This window comes from Myodes glareolus, chromosome X (assembly GCF_982192425.1).
Source record: "Myodes glareolus chromosome X, mMyoGla1.1, whole genome shotgun sequence".
Lineage (NCBI taxonomy): Eukaryota > Metazoa > Chordata > Mammalia > Rodentia > Cricetidae > Myodes > Myodes glareolus.
In genome coordinates, this window is record NC_142053.1 from 138,058,417 (window position 1) to 138,077,464 (window position 19,048).

Here is a 19,048-nt window from a genome sequence, read left to right on the forward strand (position 1 = left end):
TTTTCTGTTCCATTCATCACCTTCAGAACTTTTTCATCTTTTGATATAACTCTGCAGCCATGGAACAATAACTTTGCATTGTTTTCTTAGTCCTGCTCATAACAACCACCATTCTTTTAGTCTCCTTGAATCTACTTTATGGATCCCTAATGTAAGCAGAATCATTGCATATCTGTTCTTCACGAATGTCTTAATCACTTAGCATACTGCTTGTAAGATTTATACAATTTGTAGAATGCATAATATTTTCATTCTTTTGAACACATATACCTTATTTTGTTTACTTATTCATCTTCAAAGATTACATACAAGGGATCTGAAATCTTACATTGGACCTACAAGTTTGTAAGATTGTATTTACTTACGTTTGTTCCTTTGCTTCTTACTTTATGTTTTAGTTAACTTGTTTGAAGCCATGATAAACACTACCTGATACCTGAAAATAACTTGAGGAAAGGGTTTACAGTTTATAGCTTGCTCTTTATCATCCAAAGAAGCTAAGGCAGTAACTCAGTGCAGGAACCCAGAGGCAGGACATGAAACAAGCCATAAGAAGAACACTGCTTACTGGATTGCTAGGATTGCTACAACCCAAGACCACCTGCTTGCTGTGGGCTAGGACCTCCTCCATCAATTAACTATCACGAAAATGCTCCATGGACAAGCTGATGGGAGCAATTCCTCAGTTCAGTTTTCCTCTTCCCAGGTGTCTACAGTTTGTGTCAAATTGATAAAAACTAATCAGCACACCTTTTCATGATCTGTTTTGAGTAGCTGAGGAAATGCATAGGACTGAGGTGGGAGGTTGTACCAGTACTAAAACACTTCAGGGGTGGAGGTAGGGAGTGGGTAACTATTCCTTAGAGTAACAGCCTACACACGGTACAGGGAAGTCTCGTGATGCAATGCAGCTATCATCGGTAGTGAGTCATATCTATGCTGGAGCAGACATTTCAGTGTCTGCCAATGCCGCCTCTCTTCCTCTCACTACCCCTTACTCATCGTGCTCTTTCAAGTCATGCCAACAAACTCGCTAGTACAGCGAGCTGAATATGGATATAATGGTTTCTTTGTTCTGTTGTTGTTTTTTCTATTCGGACGAAGAGGTAGACTTCGCAGGAAAACTATTGCAGCATGGCTGTGCCAAACTCAATGTTTGGAAACTACTTCAGGTTAAATAAACAGGGGAAGGCAAGTTCAGGCACCCTCTCCTCTATAACTAGGAGTCTTAGCTGGGGTCATCGTTGTAGACTTTTGGGAATTTCTCTAGCACCAGGTTTCTCCCTAATCCCGTAGTGGCTGTCTCTATCAAGATCTCCCTTTCATGCCTCTCCCACTCTGTCCTTCTTCCCCTCAGCCATCCCGTTTCCTCATGTTCTCATCCCCCATCCCCTCCCCTTTACTGCCTCTCTCACCCCCAGTTTACCCAAGAGACCTCATTTAATTCTCCTTGCCATGCTCAGTCTTAATGCAGGGGGGAAGGGCTTGGTCCTGCCCCAACTTAATGTGCCAGACTTCCTTGACTTCCCAGGGGAGCCCATACGTGTTGGGAGGAGTGAATGGGGAGGTGGCCTGGGAGAAGGTGGGGAAGCAGGAGGAGGGGTGGGAGGGAAAACTGCGGTTAGAATGTGAAATGAAATTTAAATAAATAAATATATTCCAAATGGAAAATTAAAATAAACATTGTTTGTTCAAAATGTGAGTTTGAAAGTTTAGTTCATTGGAAAAGTCAACTGCTAATGTAGTTATCTTAAACATTGCCCAAGTCTTTCTTCCAGTTTGGCCTGAGGTTTTTCTTGCCACCTTAGTTTTTTGTTCTAGTTACATTGGCATATAAATGTATTGTTATCGAAACATTGCCCACTAGAGACTTTAATTTTGATTGATTTGAACAGTTGACAGTACTGTATTGAAAAAGACACTCGTGTACATTGATAAAAGTAGACACTATAAATGATGAATGACACAGGGACTTAATACTGAAGTTTTTTATGGTTTACTATGTAAGAAATAATAAAACAAAATAAAAATAGATAGTACTTATAATTTTTATAATTTACTTTTTAAAAGGAAAACAAAGTATCTTTTCTCATTTTGCATACCAATCCCAGTTCCCACTCCCTTTGTACTTATAATTTTAATAATTTAAGATAAGGTTGGAATTTTTCATTAAAAATTCTTTATTTGTATTTTCTATCTAAAAATATTGATTGGCACTCATTAAATGAAGTACAATGCAGTATCATAATATTATTATTAAAAATAACTATTATAATCTAAGAGAATTTGAAAAACAATCTTGTAATTTCCCATGAGAGTTAAGGAGTCTATCCTGGACATTTTTCATTAATTTGAGTCTCCAATAAAGACATTTGTTAATAATTTCAAATTAGCCAATATGGTGTCTAGAGAAATTGTTTGTCTGTGAGTTAAGTTGGGAAATAAGCCCAACATTAGTATAATTTTTCTTGAAATTAGAGAGAGGAAACAGGATGGCACCACTCTTTGGTGGCATCATGCCAAAATCAAGCTACACTTTGAATCACCTTTTTTTAAAAGCTTTAACATAGAACAGAAAAAGTATGCATAGGATGATATAAAAAGCAGATTAAAAATTAAATCCAAGAACATAACTGGTGTAGGAGGTTCTTCTGTTCATATATTGCTTTCATTGGTTAATGAATAAGAAACTGCTTTGGGCCTGATAGGGCAGAACTTAGGTAGGCAGAGAAGACAGAACTGAATGCTGGGAAGAAGGGCAGAGTGAGGGAAGCCATAGATTTTCTGCCTGAGATGGACACTGGTTAGAATCTTGCCGGCAAGCCACTGTTACATGGCGATACAAAGATTAATAGAAATGGGTTAAATGAAGATGTAAGAATTAGCCAATAAGAAACTAGAGCTAATGGGCCAAACAGTGTTTTAATTAATACAGTTTCTGTGTGGTTATTTCTGGTGTAAGCTAGCTGGGCGGCTGGGACAAACAAAGCGCCCCCCCCCCCGCTCCTCTGCAACACATAACACTCAATGTGCAAATTTAGTTTATTTATTTGGAGGATTCTACTGTTCATGAGGTTGGTACACACACTTGTGTATATGGGTGTATATTCATGCACAAATGCACACACACACATGCACACAGACGCACACATTCTGCACTGAGACAAATGTTGAAACTTCTGATATTTGTTGCCTCGGTTTTCTAAAGTTTTGAAGGGCTTAGTTTCAGGTAAATAATAATGTTTTACTGCATTAATCTTACATTTTCAAAAAATGGCATTTTGTTACCTCAGGATAAGACTGTCAACTTAAATTTACTCATGAACCAATCTCCTTTCAATAAAATTCTGGTCGACTGAACTAATATTTCATTAAAACATGCCAATGGAGGTAAAGCTGTTTTCAATGAGGTTGTGTCATTGAATGATGACCTTCTGCAGACTGGCTTTGTCCTAAAGGCTCAATGTTTGACATTTACATTTTAGAACAGTTCTTCTAATAATTAAGGCAGAACTATTTCATAAGCTCTTAAGCATAGAAAAAACATTTGAGAACTGATTTGTTAATGTAGGGCTAAATCCTATTCTCTTTAGGGAGACTACCTGTCTGCATGTGAAACAGATGTCAGCATGTCTTTTGCTTGACAGTTGTTTTGGAGAAGTAATAAGGGGATATAGTTTTATAGTGATCAGTGAGGAATTATCAAGGGGTTTACTGGTAGAACATGTGAAATATTAGAAATGTTGGTTTGCTCCTCTCTGTCTCTCTCTGTCTCTGTCTCTTTCACACACACACACACACACACACACACACACACACACACACAAATACTTTGTGAGTGCTACTTAGGAGTCAATTTTTAAGTGCATCTATACATATAATCATAATTTTTACATTTTAATTTTACTTCTGTAATTTTTAAAAAATTCATTTATTTTTATTTTATATGATTGCCTACATGTGTGTTTGTATACCATGTGCATGCCTAGTGTCTATAGAAGCCAAAAGAGGATCTTGAATTCCCTAGAACTTGAGTGACAGATAGTTGTTAGCCACCAGGGGGCTTCTGAGAATTGAACCCAGGTCCCCTGAAAGAGCAGATGGTTAACCACTGAACCATCTCTCCAAATCCTTCTTTTATTTCCTATTCCAGTTCATTCAACTGTTGAGGCTCATGAGGGTTAATATTAGTCTTCAACTTGAAGAAATCTAGAATCAACTGGGAGATGGCCTCTGGGTATGCCTGTGGAGGGATTATCTTGACTAGGTTGGAGGTGGAAGACCAGCCTACTCTGGGTGGTACTGTCCTCTGGGCTGGGATTTTAGTCTGTAACCGAGCACAAGCATTCATTGCTCTCTGTTTCTTGTCTATAACCAACTGCTTCAAAGTACTGTTAAGGAAATAGCATCTTCCAGATCAACAGGACTTATACACATCTGAACTCACAGAGACTGTGACAACCCGCACAAGAGCTGCACAAGTTCAACCCAAACAAAATGCTAGTGATGAGAAAGGGAAATGGACAAGAAGATATTTATAATTGTTACCCACTTGAAAATGGAAAATCAATCATATTTCTCCAATATAGTGTCACTGGGTATATCAACCATGCTCCTGGGTCATGGGGCCTGACCAAGAGTAGTTAGTCAACACAAAATATACTGAATGTTTCTTGTATATGCTTTTTGGTTTGGTTTGGCTATTTTTCCTTTTCTTTTTGTTTGTTTCTCTGTCTTTATTTTCATTTTTTTGTTTTTGTTATAGTTTTGTTTCTTGATGTTTGAGAGAGAGGAAATGGGAGAGAGTGAAAGAACCATAAAGTTGGGCGGGGATGGAGGTGAGGAGTAGGTGGGAGGGTGGGGAGGAATTGGAGGAGGAAAGAAAGCATGATAAAAAGTTACTGTTGTAGTTAGATTTGGGGGGGAGGGAACTGCCAGGTCACAAATAATGACACAGAGACTTATTATTTATTATGAAAGCTCGGCGTTAGCTTAAGCTTCGTTGTAACTAGTTCTTTTTTTTTTAGATTTATTCATTTATTTTAATTGATTTTTATTAAAAATTTCCAGCTCCTTCCCTCCTCCCATTTCCCTCCCCCTCTCTTCACTCCCTCTCCCCCTCCCTCTCCAGTCCTAAGAGCAGTCAGGTTTCCCTGCCCTGTGGGAAGTCCAAGGTCCTACTCCCTCCATCCAGGTCTAGGAAGTTGAGCATCCAAACAGACTAGGCTCCCATAAAGCCAGTCCATGCAGTAGAATCAAAACCCAGTGCCATTGTCCTTGGCATCTCAGTCAGCCTTCATTGTCAGCCACATTCAGAGAGTCCAGTTTGATCACAGCCTCCATCAGCCCCAGTCTAGCTGGCCTTGGTGAGCTCCCATTAGATCAGCTCCACTGTCTCAGTGGGTGTGCGCACCCCTCGCGGTCCTGACTTCCTTGCTCATGTTCTCCCTCCTTCTGCTCCTCATTTGGACCTTGGGAGCTCAGTCCAGTGCTTCGGTGTGGGTCTCTGTCTCTATCTCCATCCATCGCCAGATGAAGGTTCTATGGTGATATGCAAGATATTCATCAGTGTGGCTATAGGATAGGACCAGTTCAGGTGCCCTCTTCTTAGCTGCCCAAGCCAGAACCTGGAAACAACCTAGATGCCCCTCAATGGAATAATGAATAAATAAAGTGTGGAATATATACGCATTAGAGTACTACTCAGCGGTAAAAAACAATGACATCTTGAATTTTGCATACAAATGGATGGAAATAGAAAACGCTTTACTGAGTGAGGTAACCCAGACCCAAAAAGAGGAATATGGTATGTACTCACTCATAAGTGGATTCTAGCCATAAATAAAGGACACTGAACTTATAATTCGAGATCCTAGAGAAACTAAATAAGAAGGTGAACCCAAAGAAAAACATATAGTTATCCTCCTAGATATTGGAAGTAGACAAGATTGCCAGGCAAAAAAAATGGGATCTTGGAGGTGGGGTAGGGGTAAGGGGAGAGGGGGAGAGAGAAGGGAGAAGGGGAGGATTGGGGAGAGCTTGGGGGAATGGGATGGTTGGGATGGAGGAAAGGTGGATATGGGAGCAGGGAAGTAGATATCTTAATTAAGGGAGCCATTTTAGGGTTGGCAAGAGACTTGACTCTAGAGGGGTTCACAGGTGTAACTAGTTCTTATACCTTAAATTAACCCATATTTTTTAAATCTGTGTTCTCCCTGGAGGCTTGTTACCTCATTTCCATGGACACATACTGCTTCCTCTGTGTTGACTGGCAACTTCACCTTTCTTTTCCCCAAAGTTCTCTCTCTGCCTGGAAGTGCTGCCTATACTCTCCTGTGTAGCTATTGGCCACTCAGATTTTTATTACACCAATCATGACAATACAGCTTCACACAGTATACAAATATCACACAACATATTGTGGCAAATTTTTTAAAAAAAATTTATGAAAGAAGTATGAAAAAAAGTAAAAAAAAACATAAGAAGTCCTGCTATTGTGTCTTTCCCGTCACTGTGAGCTAAAATAAACCCTTTCTCAATAGCTTCATTTTGTCACGTGCTTTACCACAGCAGCAGGAGAAGTAACTAAGATAGAGTTTTAGACTGCAAAGCATATCACTGTGAGTAGGGGGTGAATCTGAGTGAATGTAACTTGATCCAGTGGGTAGTCTTAGCTCAGCCTTGTAGATATGATTCTAATGAAAAAAAGAAAACTTTATTCAAAGTAGTCAAAGCACAAAAGATAGATGAACAGATGATATGTCATTGTCTTACATTCCAAAAGGAAACGTTCATTCTGTTGAGCAAAAGGGCCCTATTCTCTCTCTCTGAGACTCTGAAGTCAATGTGGTAGTAAATGCTGTTCTTTCCTGGTGTTAATCTCTCCTTTGCTGAACCAAAAGTAAATTTTCTTTTTTTTTACATGTCAGATGCTCCCACATATAGTTAATACAGTTAAAGGGAAGCAGTTTGTTCCTAAAGTTGTGAGACCCTATTTGTCTAATATAATCTAATCATTTTAGCCATTGCATCTGAGTTTATACACAGGACTGCCTAAATCAACTTTGTCCAATGGGAAACAAGAAATGCAACTTCTTCCATGGTTACATAAATAGGGGAAGCCAGTTTTTCAATGGTTATGAATAAGACACCACTAACTCTGGTTGGAGCTAGGGGCACCCTGCAGTCATGACAGCAATAAGTTTTATGATGGAACTGACTGTGTTGGTGTCAGAATGGAGAGAAGAAAGTCAACCTTCTTTTCTGTTGACTTTGATCAACTCATGCTAATGTATGTCATATAGCTGAACTTTAGTTTTGATTGACAAGAACTTCTTTATTATGGTTGGAGGTAGTTTGAGTTGAATTTTCAATTTTATGCAGCTTAAAGAATATTAAATGTTATTAAGTTTGGTACCAGAAGTGCAGCAAAACAAATAAAAATCTTAAGGTATGGAGTTATCTGTGTGGAAGAGAAAAATCAGAAGAAAGTTTAAGTTTTCTATCACTGCCATGCTAAAGTGAAATATTTATCATTCTCCAATTAATTACCAAAGCCATAGTATTAAAAGATTTTGTAATAATAAATCATTCTTTTGAATACCTCTTGCATCTTCTAGTAAGATCTTACAAGAGCAAGAAAAGCTTTAGTATTCACGTCTGATGTTATCATTGGAAGACAATGGAAATTATTTCATGTAATTAATTGCCTTTAGAACTACCTTTACTACCACAATAGGAATTATTGTTACCTGGCCTAGAAATATGTGTTTCAGAGAATTGGCATTTCACTTTATGAAAGGGATATTATACCAGAGCTTTTCTGATTTATCAGCCATTGTGCATTATGTGTACTCCAGATAGACTGATTTATAACTGTCCATTGTTGATTCTTCATAAATTATGTCCTAACTGATGGAAAAGAATCGATGTCATTCAGCTGGATGTAACAAACGGTAGGACTCTGAGTCATTTCCTTTGAGGTGTACCCAGAGGAAAGAGGCTTTCTATCATCTTTGTCTCCAATAAACTTTTATCAAAAGATTTAAAAAAAAATCTCACTCTGGCTGAAATTTGATCACAAGTCATTCTTGGGTCAATAATTGGACAGGAAAGTGGGGTAATACTTAAACCAATTAATCTCATAGGGACTTCAAGTTAGAAAACTAACTTCATTGAAATCTACTCAGTGGAAAAGAGGTAGAATTCATGTCATAGAAGTGGCTACAGCATACAATTTGAGGATTTCATAATCATACAATTGTTTGGTAAGCATAAATCAGACAGAAAGATTAGATACATAGAGGAAGCAATAGCACTTTTCTTTCAACTTGTTAGGGATGCCTCGGTCTTGCTACTCTGCATTACCTCCCATGTACTAGTAGATCATTAAGGTGTGGAAGTCCTAAATTTTCTAACTCGTTGGTTTTTGATTGGCTATCTTTGTTTGACCTTTTAGATTTGGAGCCTAAAATGACAATAACAGAGGAAGACTCTGATTACATAATAACAGGGATTCGGACGCTGGCTATGTGAAATAATGGATTTTGATTGTTTTCAATAATGATGGGAATTAGAGGCAAATATTTCTCATTGTTTCTAATAATTACTTAAATATATGACTCACACTATCTCTCATTGGCTTTTCCAGATGCATACTTTTTCTTATATTAAGACTCTGTCCTCACAATTTGGGTGTGGAGTAACTGTGACATGATTGGATTAATAGAGTATGACAGAAGTGATATTTTGGGATTTCTAAACCCAGTCTTTAAGACAACTAAGCAGCCTCCATTTCCTTCAGACATGTCTGCTTTGAGATCACTGTATTTTAAATTATTTTATTTTTAATATTTGTATATGTCTATGTGTATGTATGGGTATGTGTATGTGAATGCAGTACCTGCAGAGGCAAGAAGAAAACATTGGATTATTGGAGCTGGAGTTACAGGGAGTTATGAACTGCTTGATGTGGCTGCTTAGTAACTAAACTTCAGTTCTCTCCAAGAGCAGTGAGCACTCTTAACAGCTGCTCAATCTCTCCAGACCCTATGCTCGCCATATTGTGAGCTTCTCATGCTAGCCATGTGTAGAGATAACACGGAATGTCATTGAGGTTGAGAGTGAAGTCATGTTGGACTTTCCAGCATGGTTGCAAATTGAGTATAGACAAATGCAACCTGAATTTTTAAGCATAAGATTACATTAAAAAACAATGTATTTTAAGAGAAAATATCTTTTCAATTTATGTATTTTTGGATTGCTTTAAGATCAATAAATATTTTCCTGAAATATTTTTTCAGAGCCTTCACTATGCATGTAATCTTAAATTATAGCCAAAGTATATTAAGATAATTTACAGTTGGGGGCCCTTATATCTTACTGCAATTCAAAGTGTATATTCTGTAAGCAAGAGAATGAGAAATTCTTTCAGAATGTGGTGGATGGAGACTTGATGCTAAATGGCCAGCTGACTACTGAGGAATGAATTTCCAGGAAATTGGCATGTCAATGGTGATAAAGGGAATGTTTAAGGGCAGTATAGGCAGAAGATAGTGTTCTAGCTAGACAGAAGAACACAGCATAGTCAGTCTTTGAAATCCATGGAGCATTGATTTCAGGATATTTCGCAATTACCAGAATTCATTGGAATCCAATTCCCTTAAATAAAATTGTACCTTTCTTTTTGGCATAGAAACCATGCATATCCTCCTGGGAATAAGGCTGGATATCTGACTTAGTGTTTTAGAGCGCAAGATGACATGAAGTTACGATGTTACATGCAGAAAAAAAAATGAAGATCTTAGTTCCATTGCTGCTGGAAGGGTTGCTGCAAAGTCTGAATAGTCAGCCCTTTGGAACTGCCTCAGTTGAAGTGAAGCACTTTCTCTAAAGTGAACTGTCTTATCTAAGGTCATATCTCCTTCCCATTGATGGAGCAGTGCTCCTACCAAAACTTGAGACAGCCCCAAAGGGCTATCTCAGCTCCAGATCTGCCTGTGGGTTTGACTGAGACTTTTATTTGGACTGTATGCTATTGTGCTCAGGCTACCTTAGCCAAATACCACAGACCGATAAGTATAAACAGCAGCCATTTACTTCCTTACTGTCCCAGAGCCTAGAAATCAAAGATAAGGTAACAGTAGGTTTTGTTTCTGGTGTGACCCCTCTTCCTGGCTTGCAGCACCTGCCTGTTGTGTCCTCACATTGCCTTTCTTTCACACTAACATGGAAAAGGGAAGTGCTTTTTGAGGGCAAGAAATTCTGCCACATTAAGGCTCCACTCTTACAACCTTCTTTCTGTTTAATTATCTCGCTGTGAAGAGCTGAGCTCCAAAATGTGACTGTATCAGAAGCAAACACATAGATTAGCAGTTTTTAGCCAGCAGCATGGCTGTCCACTCTGCGCCCTGCCCACTCCTGCGTCCTTGTCAGTCTCTCACAGGTATGGGTCCTGAGAACATTCCCTAGTCAACATTCTGCACACATGGATTTTTGTCTGTCTTATTCCCAGTTCTCCAAGCTGGGACACGTGTTGAAGCTTGACTGTGGGAAACACAAACATTTCTAAGACAGAAATCTCTCTTTTCTTCTCTCTCCTTTTTGTCTTTTTGTTCTCTGTATCTCAACTAGACTGGCGAATGGTGTATGTCTCATAAATGCTACTTGAAAGACTCAATGGATGAATAAATAAACAAGAGTAAAGCCTCTTTCCTACGTTTGGGATTTAGCTTCAGACTGGGCTCGAGTTCCCTATTCAGGCAGTATCACTGAACTTGTTGGATCAGCGCTTCTTAAATACACTATGAAACTGTAGGATCAGAACCACAGCCTGGGGTGAGGCCAAGTGTGCAGATGCAAGACAACTGGATTCAGGTTTGAGGTGTGTTGCTGTGGGAAAATTCAAAGTCTAGTACCTCACATAGAGACAGAGTGCCTCCAAGTGAATTAGCATTTTAATGTGACCATCAATTTAAATTTATGTCTTAGAAAAAGTGCCTGTCATTGACACTAACCCTCTTATACCAACACAAAGAAGCATTTATATCCCAAACCCATCATCGAGTATTTATTTATTTTGTTGATAATTCAAGCAAATATTCATGCCCAGACACCAACTCATTATTGTAAATTCAAAATTTGTGGCCAACACAAAGCTCTCTATTCATTTTCATCATGCTTTCATGTCTTAGAGCAGAGCTGAAACAGAGACCCAAAGGCAGAGCAGCTTGGTGACTGCAATGATATGCAAGCTCTGGGGTCACACTTAGTTTTTAATCAAGAAACTGGGCAGCTTTTCTGACTTTTTGAGCCTCAACTTCCAAAATGGGAATTGGTGACAATGACACTAATAATTATATCTTGGAGTTATTTTGGTCATTTTGGAAAAAAGGCTCAGAAAATGCCCAACTTGACCTTTATGTCTCATATTAAACTTGATAGAATAATGTTATTCTCTGTCCCAATAGAGTCACGCTTTCTCCAATGCACACATAATCCAGATGTGAACTATTAAATATGATATGGCTGCATAAAACGTTTCTGAAAAACTGTATGAACTCTGGCCACTTGTAGTAGGTTTCAAGCTCTGTAACAGAATGATATATTCACCCACTTTGTTATCTGACTTTGCGGTAATCTCATTTGAGTAAGTAGAGTGCATATTCAATACGTCATTGCTTTTTGGACCTGGCTATGTGATTTTGCTTCGGCCAATGGAATGTTAGCATATATAGAATTGTGGTAATTTGAACAATTTACTTCATCTTAAGTTCCTAATAACACATTGCAGACTGAGCAAGTAAGAAAGAAAACGTTTATTTGACTCATACTTTGAGTCCAAGATTAAAGAGCTACGTGTAATAATTGTCTTCCTCTTGGCAGAGTCCAAAGGTGGCTCAGAGAATCACATGCTGAGAGACAGAATGAGGGAAGGAATACGATAGAGATCTGGTCAAACTGGTTTTCACAGAAGGTCCATTCTCGATTACCCATCAAGCCCATTTACTGTATTAATCACATGAATAGATCATTCTGTTGGTGGGATCAGAGCTCTAAATTATCCCTTAACAGTTCTACCTGGCTCCACATTTTAATGAGCCTCAACAGGGATGAAATTTCAACGTAGGCTACAGAGCAGGAAAACCATATTCAAACCAGAGCAAATACTGTGTTACCCTAATTCATGTCTACCTGGAATCTGTGAATATGCTCTTATTTCTAAATAAGATCTTTGCAGATTTTGTAATCAGGTTAATATGAGGTCATAGCGGATTCAGGGAGGTCCTCAATTCAACAGCTCGAATGTTTACAAGAGGGAGGGATATTTGGTTAGTGACACAAACATAAGAAAGAAGTACATGTAATGATGGAAGCAAAGTTTGGTGTGATGAAGCTACAGTTCAACGAACATCAAGGATGACAGAGAGGTCCTGAGCCAACACTAGGAAGAATCATTTGGGGAGTTTTGTTATGCAGGATTATTGTAAAAGTTTTGGTTTGTGTTGTGACAGATTGTGAATTAGACATGAATTAGAAGAATCAGTTTATTAGACTGCTAAAGAATGTTCACATCGTCTCTTTCTTTATTTTGAGGAATCTGTGAAGCTGGAAAATGATGGGACAGGGGTGGGAGAAAGCGTATCTTAAATCGTTTCCCTTTCAAGGATACGAAAATGCAACTATTTGGGGGTGGGTTTCACACTCTCCACGTGTTTGTTTGGCTGAACAAGCAGCACAATGGAAATAGTTGAAGGAGAAGAAAGGAAAACCAGGGATGCCCCGATCTGATTCTGTCTTTGTTAAAGAAGCTAACAACCCAAATAAGAGGGGGTTGTCTTTGGGAATGACATATGGCTAAATAGGTTTTGAAAGATTAAAAATAGAAGGTTTCTAGTGTTTCTAGATTATTATGGTATAAAAATGCGTACCAATTTGCACAGATGTGGGGAGTAACAGAAAGAATAGTGGAGGCTGATTAGGTAGTTTGCCCAGGGGCAACTCATTAAAAAGCACCCAGCTACAGTACTGACACCCCTATAATTTCCGCTGCCTCCCACCTTTACCACTTTATCAGCTTCAGAAGGAAAGTCAGTTTATTCTTTAAAAATCCCACTCCTGAATGCATTTGTTCCCCAAGTCCTTTTCTTGTGGAAAAACTCAATTGCTTTTGGATAAGGGTGCACAGACAACACCTCTCCTTAGTCTTAAGACAGGGATTAGAGATCCACATCGCTTCTCTATTTTTGGCTCTTCTTTGCCTCTGTCTTCCTTCCAGTCGACAACATACCATTACAGATGAGGTAAGATCCACGTGCTATGCTCTGCATGTTTCTAAAGTGAATTCAGCAAGTTCATCTCTTTGCTTTGTTTTGACACTAGAAAGAGGAAGGCTGCTTTGATCTTTGAAAATTATGACTATAAATAATGCCTATTCAAATATTGTCTCAAGATTAAAATGGTGATTGTCTTTGATTCTTTTTAGAATCTTTCACTTCCAAAATCCTTTGGACATGTCAGGAGTTGATCAAGTTCAAAATTCTACGTTATTATATTTATGTATCTAAAGTAAGTTTGCAAAACAGATGCTGTATTGCTTTTTATGTGGCTTCAATATTACATGGCTTTCTTACTTTGATAATAATTCATGTTCATCACAAAATTATACTGCATACCAAAAATATAAGTAAGGAAAATTAATCTGGAAACTTCATATGAAGAAATGTTGTTAGAATCTGTAAGTATAAATCACATACAGGTTGAAAATACCCAATCTGAGCATATGAATTACAAAATATTCCAAAATATGTATTGTTCTGAGTGTTGATAGGACACAACACTCAGAGTTTGATACCATGAAACTTAGCTTCACTCAGAAAAATTACTGAAATAGTATATAAAATTCTTTCCAGGCTTTGGATTTAAGGTATATGCAACATAAGTGAATTTCCTGTTTAAATTTGGGTTCCATTCCCAAGAAAACTCATTATGTAATGCAAATATTCTGACATCTGCAAAAGAAGGCCAACGTACTTCTAGTTCCAAGTGTTTCAGATATTGGATGCTCACCATATATGAGTGTACAGTTTCCTCATACATTTTCATAATTCTGGTTAAACAATTTTGAAATTTCTTTTTTTGAAAATAAGAGTCCATCCTATGAACTATATGGTGCTCCATTTGATTCACATTATATGTGTTCAGCAAGGTTTACTGTGTTTGCTATGGACATTTTGCTTTATGTAGCCTGGTTCTTTTCCCATGGCTCCACAGTGTGTGGAGGTGTGATGTACTGTGTGCATGAACAAGGATCTCTCATTTTCTACTCATGACTGGAGGAAATGAATCCAATGCAGTGGTTCTTGCTTTACCTTCCAGATTGATATATATATATATATATATATATATATATATATATATATATATATATATATATCTGGCCCTAAATTTAAGTGCTAGGTACTCAGGTTTCTAACACATCTGAATCCTAGACCATGAGCAAAATACAATTGTAGTTGTTTGAGGGTTTCTTGTGGATGTAGGAAACATCAACCCTCCTGTGACCAGCAATTCATGAAGCAGGTGTTGAGAAGATCACTGGCTCTAGTGGAGTCTGGTGCTGGTTGGTTTTTGAGGATGCAAACAAAATGACTTGACTAATGTCTAACATTCACCTATAGAACAAGACAAGCTATACTCTCAGGCATAGAGGGTCTTTCCAAGTGTACAGGAGGGCAAGCGGCTTGGTTTGGCAAAAGCAGAGAAGCCATACAGGGGAGAACAGACTAGAGGCTGATTTGTTTGGAGAATCTGGACACTGGGAAGATAAGCCTGAATTTGACAACACAGATAGAAAGGATCCCAAGTAGCTTTCTCAACAGGGGAGTGAGATAAATATGAGCACATTCAAAGCAGATGATTTTATTACCTGCGTGGATCTGCAGCTCCCATTATCTTGTATGATCATTTGAAGAGCATTCCTGCTAAGCTTCTGCCCCATCGGAGTCTGGCCATCTAAGTTGTGTGCAGCTTAGATGCTGCACACCCTGCCCCACTGGGAAGGTCTGAGGTGGGTCAATTCCAGCCCCTTGAAATAATTAGTTTCCTATGCTCTCTGTGTACAGAACCAAAAGGAGCAGTTTATTGGCTTTGTGGGCAATGGCCAGATACTGCCAACAGAATGTATAAAACTAATTGGATTGTGAGCAAGGGAATACTTAACTATTACCTAAAATTAGCACAGATTCCTATCATTCAAACTGCATCTTTTTGCTCTTCACATTGCTTGTGATGGTACAAAATGGTACCAGTAAAGGAAAACTGTCTAATTCATTGCAAAATCACATTGGCCCTGAGAATTACCAATCCGATTTCTAGGAATGCATTCCAAAGATATAATACAATATAATGTGTAAAAAGAAATCTTCACGGTTATTCATTGCAGCAAATTATTGTATAATTGGGAGACAATTCAAATTTCTTCAGTAAGAGACTGAAAAGCTGTCTTGCTTTTCAGGAATACTATATAGCTATAACAAGAATGAAGTATATGCTGGGAAATGATTTCTAGCATATATTAGTATGTGAAAAAGTAAATGTATATATAATATGTAATCATTTGCTCCAAGAAAGGGAATATATGTGTGTGTGTGTGTGTGCACATATACATATGCTTATCTTAAACAGGAAGAAAAAACATGAAGAGGAAGTTGGAGTATTTCCAATGGGAGACAAGAAACAAGAGAAAGAAAGTGCATGGAAAGGACACAGGTAGAGACCAACTGGATACAACTTTTGTAGATTTCAACTTGGAAACATGCAATTACTTTACATAATTTTATTTGAAAATTAAATGGGAAAAGAAATCCATAAAAATGAAAATCAATATGATTAAGATGAAAACTGCATGACACTTGGGGCTGAAAATGTGCAAGCTATGCCTAGACAATCTTAGGAAGCTAAGACCTTTTCAATACTAAAAGAACATAAGACATGGGCAGGATAGATGGCTCAGAGGTTAAAAGCACTGCCTGCTCTTCTTGAGTTCAATTCCCAGCAACCACATGATGACTCACAACCATCTGTAATGAGATCTGGTGCCCTCTTTTGGCCTGCAGGCATACATGCAGGTAGAATACTGAGAATGCTGTACACATAATAAATAAATAAATAAATCTTAAAAAAATATCCGCAAAAAGAAAAAGTAGAACATAAGACATAAGAACCACTTGAACAGGGGCAATTTTATTCCTGGTAATAACGTGTGTAATATTTGTACATATTTATGTATGTTTAATTCATTTGCCTATTCTGATTTAAACACAAAAGCTCACTCTTCACCTTTAAACCTACTTTGAATGTGCTAGAGAACCAATAACTGTTTTGAAAATAGAATGATAATATGTAAGAAATTTTCATACTGTCTTTCCTACATTGAAAGGCACAAAACAATAGCTCACTAATTAGAAATAGAAGTTCCTCCTAGAAAAGAACTTTAGTTGTGGAGCTCAAGAGATGGCTCAGTGGTTAAGAGAATTTATAGCTTTTTGGAGGATCCAGGTTGGTCTCCCAGCACTCACAAAGCAGCTCACAACCATCTATACATTCCGTTCGAAGGGGATTGGTACTTACTGCTGTCCTCTGCAGGCACCAGGCACACATGCAGTACTTTCAGAGAAACACCCCAACACATAAAAAAATGAATAAAATTGTACAAAATAGTAATTGTTAGTCAATGCAGAAGGAAAGATAAAATAATATCATGACTAATTTTCAATTTCTATAAAATATGGGAGATGGACAATAATCATCAGTAACTACAAAGATCACACACACACACACACACACACACACACACACACCACAGAGGAAATGAGCCCTGTTTGGCCTCTTAATGAATGCTCACAGCACTGTCTATTAAAGATTATTACAAAAATTTGAGACTGAATATGATAAAGACTTTAATTTTAATAACTAATTTATGGGAAATGTGGGAGAAACAATGAATCTGTTAAAACCTGATGAAACATAATTAACAAAGTCCAGATTGAAGTAAGTATAATGGGGCCACCCATATAATTTATTCACCAAAAATACTAAAAGCAAAAAGGAAAAGAGGGAAACTGGATAAACATGATAATCAGAAAATAAATTGCTATATCTACATCTTAGTTTAATTCAGATTTAATCAATATACTACAAAATACCAAACTTAGACAAAGCAGGTCAAACTGAATTTCAACACTTGAGGATATCTTAAGTGTTGTTATCTGCAAATTTTTACAGGTGTCGTTGGCATCATTAGGAGAATTCAGAAGTAAATACTGAGCTGTTTGTAAATGACACGTTAGTCTATGGTTTTTCTTCACACCTGGAATCATGTGGGATGAAGAGAACAATGCCTCAGACAGGGCAGTGCTGACTGGTCGAAGCTAGGTGATGTGATGGCTTTGTGCATCAACAACTTAGGAGAAGGCCTAGTTCTCTGAAAAAAGTGAAGAAAACATGAGGAAATACATGGAGAGAGAAAACCATGCCTTCATTTTACCCGAAGATTCTCAACATGATTCAAGCTTTTGCGTCCTCTTTGAGGATTCTAAGCTTCTGTTATGATTTTCTAAATGCAACTTGTTTGTTTCATGGCTCTTTAAATCAATTATAATTAATGGTTTTCATAGAAAACTTGAATTTTAACAGTATTTGTGATGAATGATACAATCCTAAATGTCAGTGCTTGTTAGAAAAGGTGACATTTTCAATTGTAATGTTTATGCATGATCCTTTTTCCTTATTAAAGGCCACTGTTTCGTCTGTAGTAGCTTTGACCTCTGGCAAGTTACATTTGCTGCAGCTGTGAACTCCATTTCTTGGTAGGTATTGAAGGATATTAGCACAAACACTGCTCCATTGTCATCTTTCGCTATGCTAAAACTCTTCGGCACAGGTGGCACGCAGTCTACTTTTTTCTCCCTGACCTGACTGGGACCTTTATTCCTACCAGCAGTCCCTGACTTGCCAGCTTTGCTGTCATGTCAAATGGAAGCTACCAACGCTGCATTCCTCTTATTTCTTATGAAGCTCGTCTCTCTTGACAAAACCTAACACTCGATGACCCGCATCCCAGGAAGAATGCTTTGTTTTGGCTATGACTACAATTCATCCAAGGAAGCTCTTTACAGCCTCGCCAATCAACAGTTACCACCCAGAAGGAAGAAAATGCAGGCATCATGCTGTGAACTCTTTGAAAATGCAAAAATTTCAGACTCCAGAAGGCATGAAGGGAAGGGCCTCTTCCTTCCAGTGTCTCATGTTTTACCGACTTGAGGGTGCCTTATGATGGACTTCAAGAGTGTCCAATTAGGTTTATAATCTTATGTCATATAGTTGTATTTAAAAGGTGGCTAAAAATCACCAAAGATACTTGGAAGTTGGATCATTTTGAGTTAATTGTAAGGATTTATGCATTTAATAGATAAATCTGTGTCACCCTCTAAACAGATATTAATTGAATTGATTTTGATAACACTATTCCTCATATTTCTCTTCGTTATGTGCTAGACTATTAATAATAATTATTAATAATGTCTTGGATCTCTAAAACATCATTGTAATCAAGCCATTTACAGTGATGATACCTCATAAAGCAAGAAAACCAGTATCTGAGAGATCAAGAAATTTTGATCAATGAGGTCAGAAACCTATGAAATTAGTAACAAAACCCATGGTCAGGGATGATTTTTTCTCCCTTTTCCACAGCACACATTACTAATTATTCATCTGACCTTTCTCGACTCTCAGTGTTTGCTTCATGTGCTCTGAATCTACATATTTACAACTATTATGTCTTCTTAGAGAATTGACTCATGTGTCATTAGATGATGTCCAATTCTGTGTCTGGTGATTTTACCTGTTCTCGGATTCTTTGGGTTCCCTATGAATATAATACTTCCAACTTTATTTTAGTTAGACCTTGCATGGCATATATTTTCACTTTGTTTTCTTTATATTTTTACATTTTCTCTTTGTATTTAAAATTAACATATTGTTGGTA

At 37.7% G+C, this 19,048-nt stretch overlaps 1 non-coding gene across 1 annotated transcript; it reads left to right on the forward strand.

Moving 5' to 3' along the window:
- Positions 1-1,946: 1,946 nt before the first annotated feature.
- LOC125418015 (small nucleolar RNA SNORD82) lies at positions 1,947-1,995 on the forward strand. Its single transcript, XR_007237299.1, has one exon. It is a non-coding gene; the product is annotated as a small nucleolar RNA SNORD82 (small nucleolar RNA).
- Positions 1,996-19,048: the final 17,053 nt, after the last annotated feature.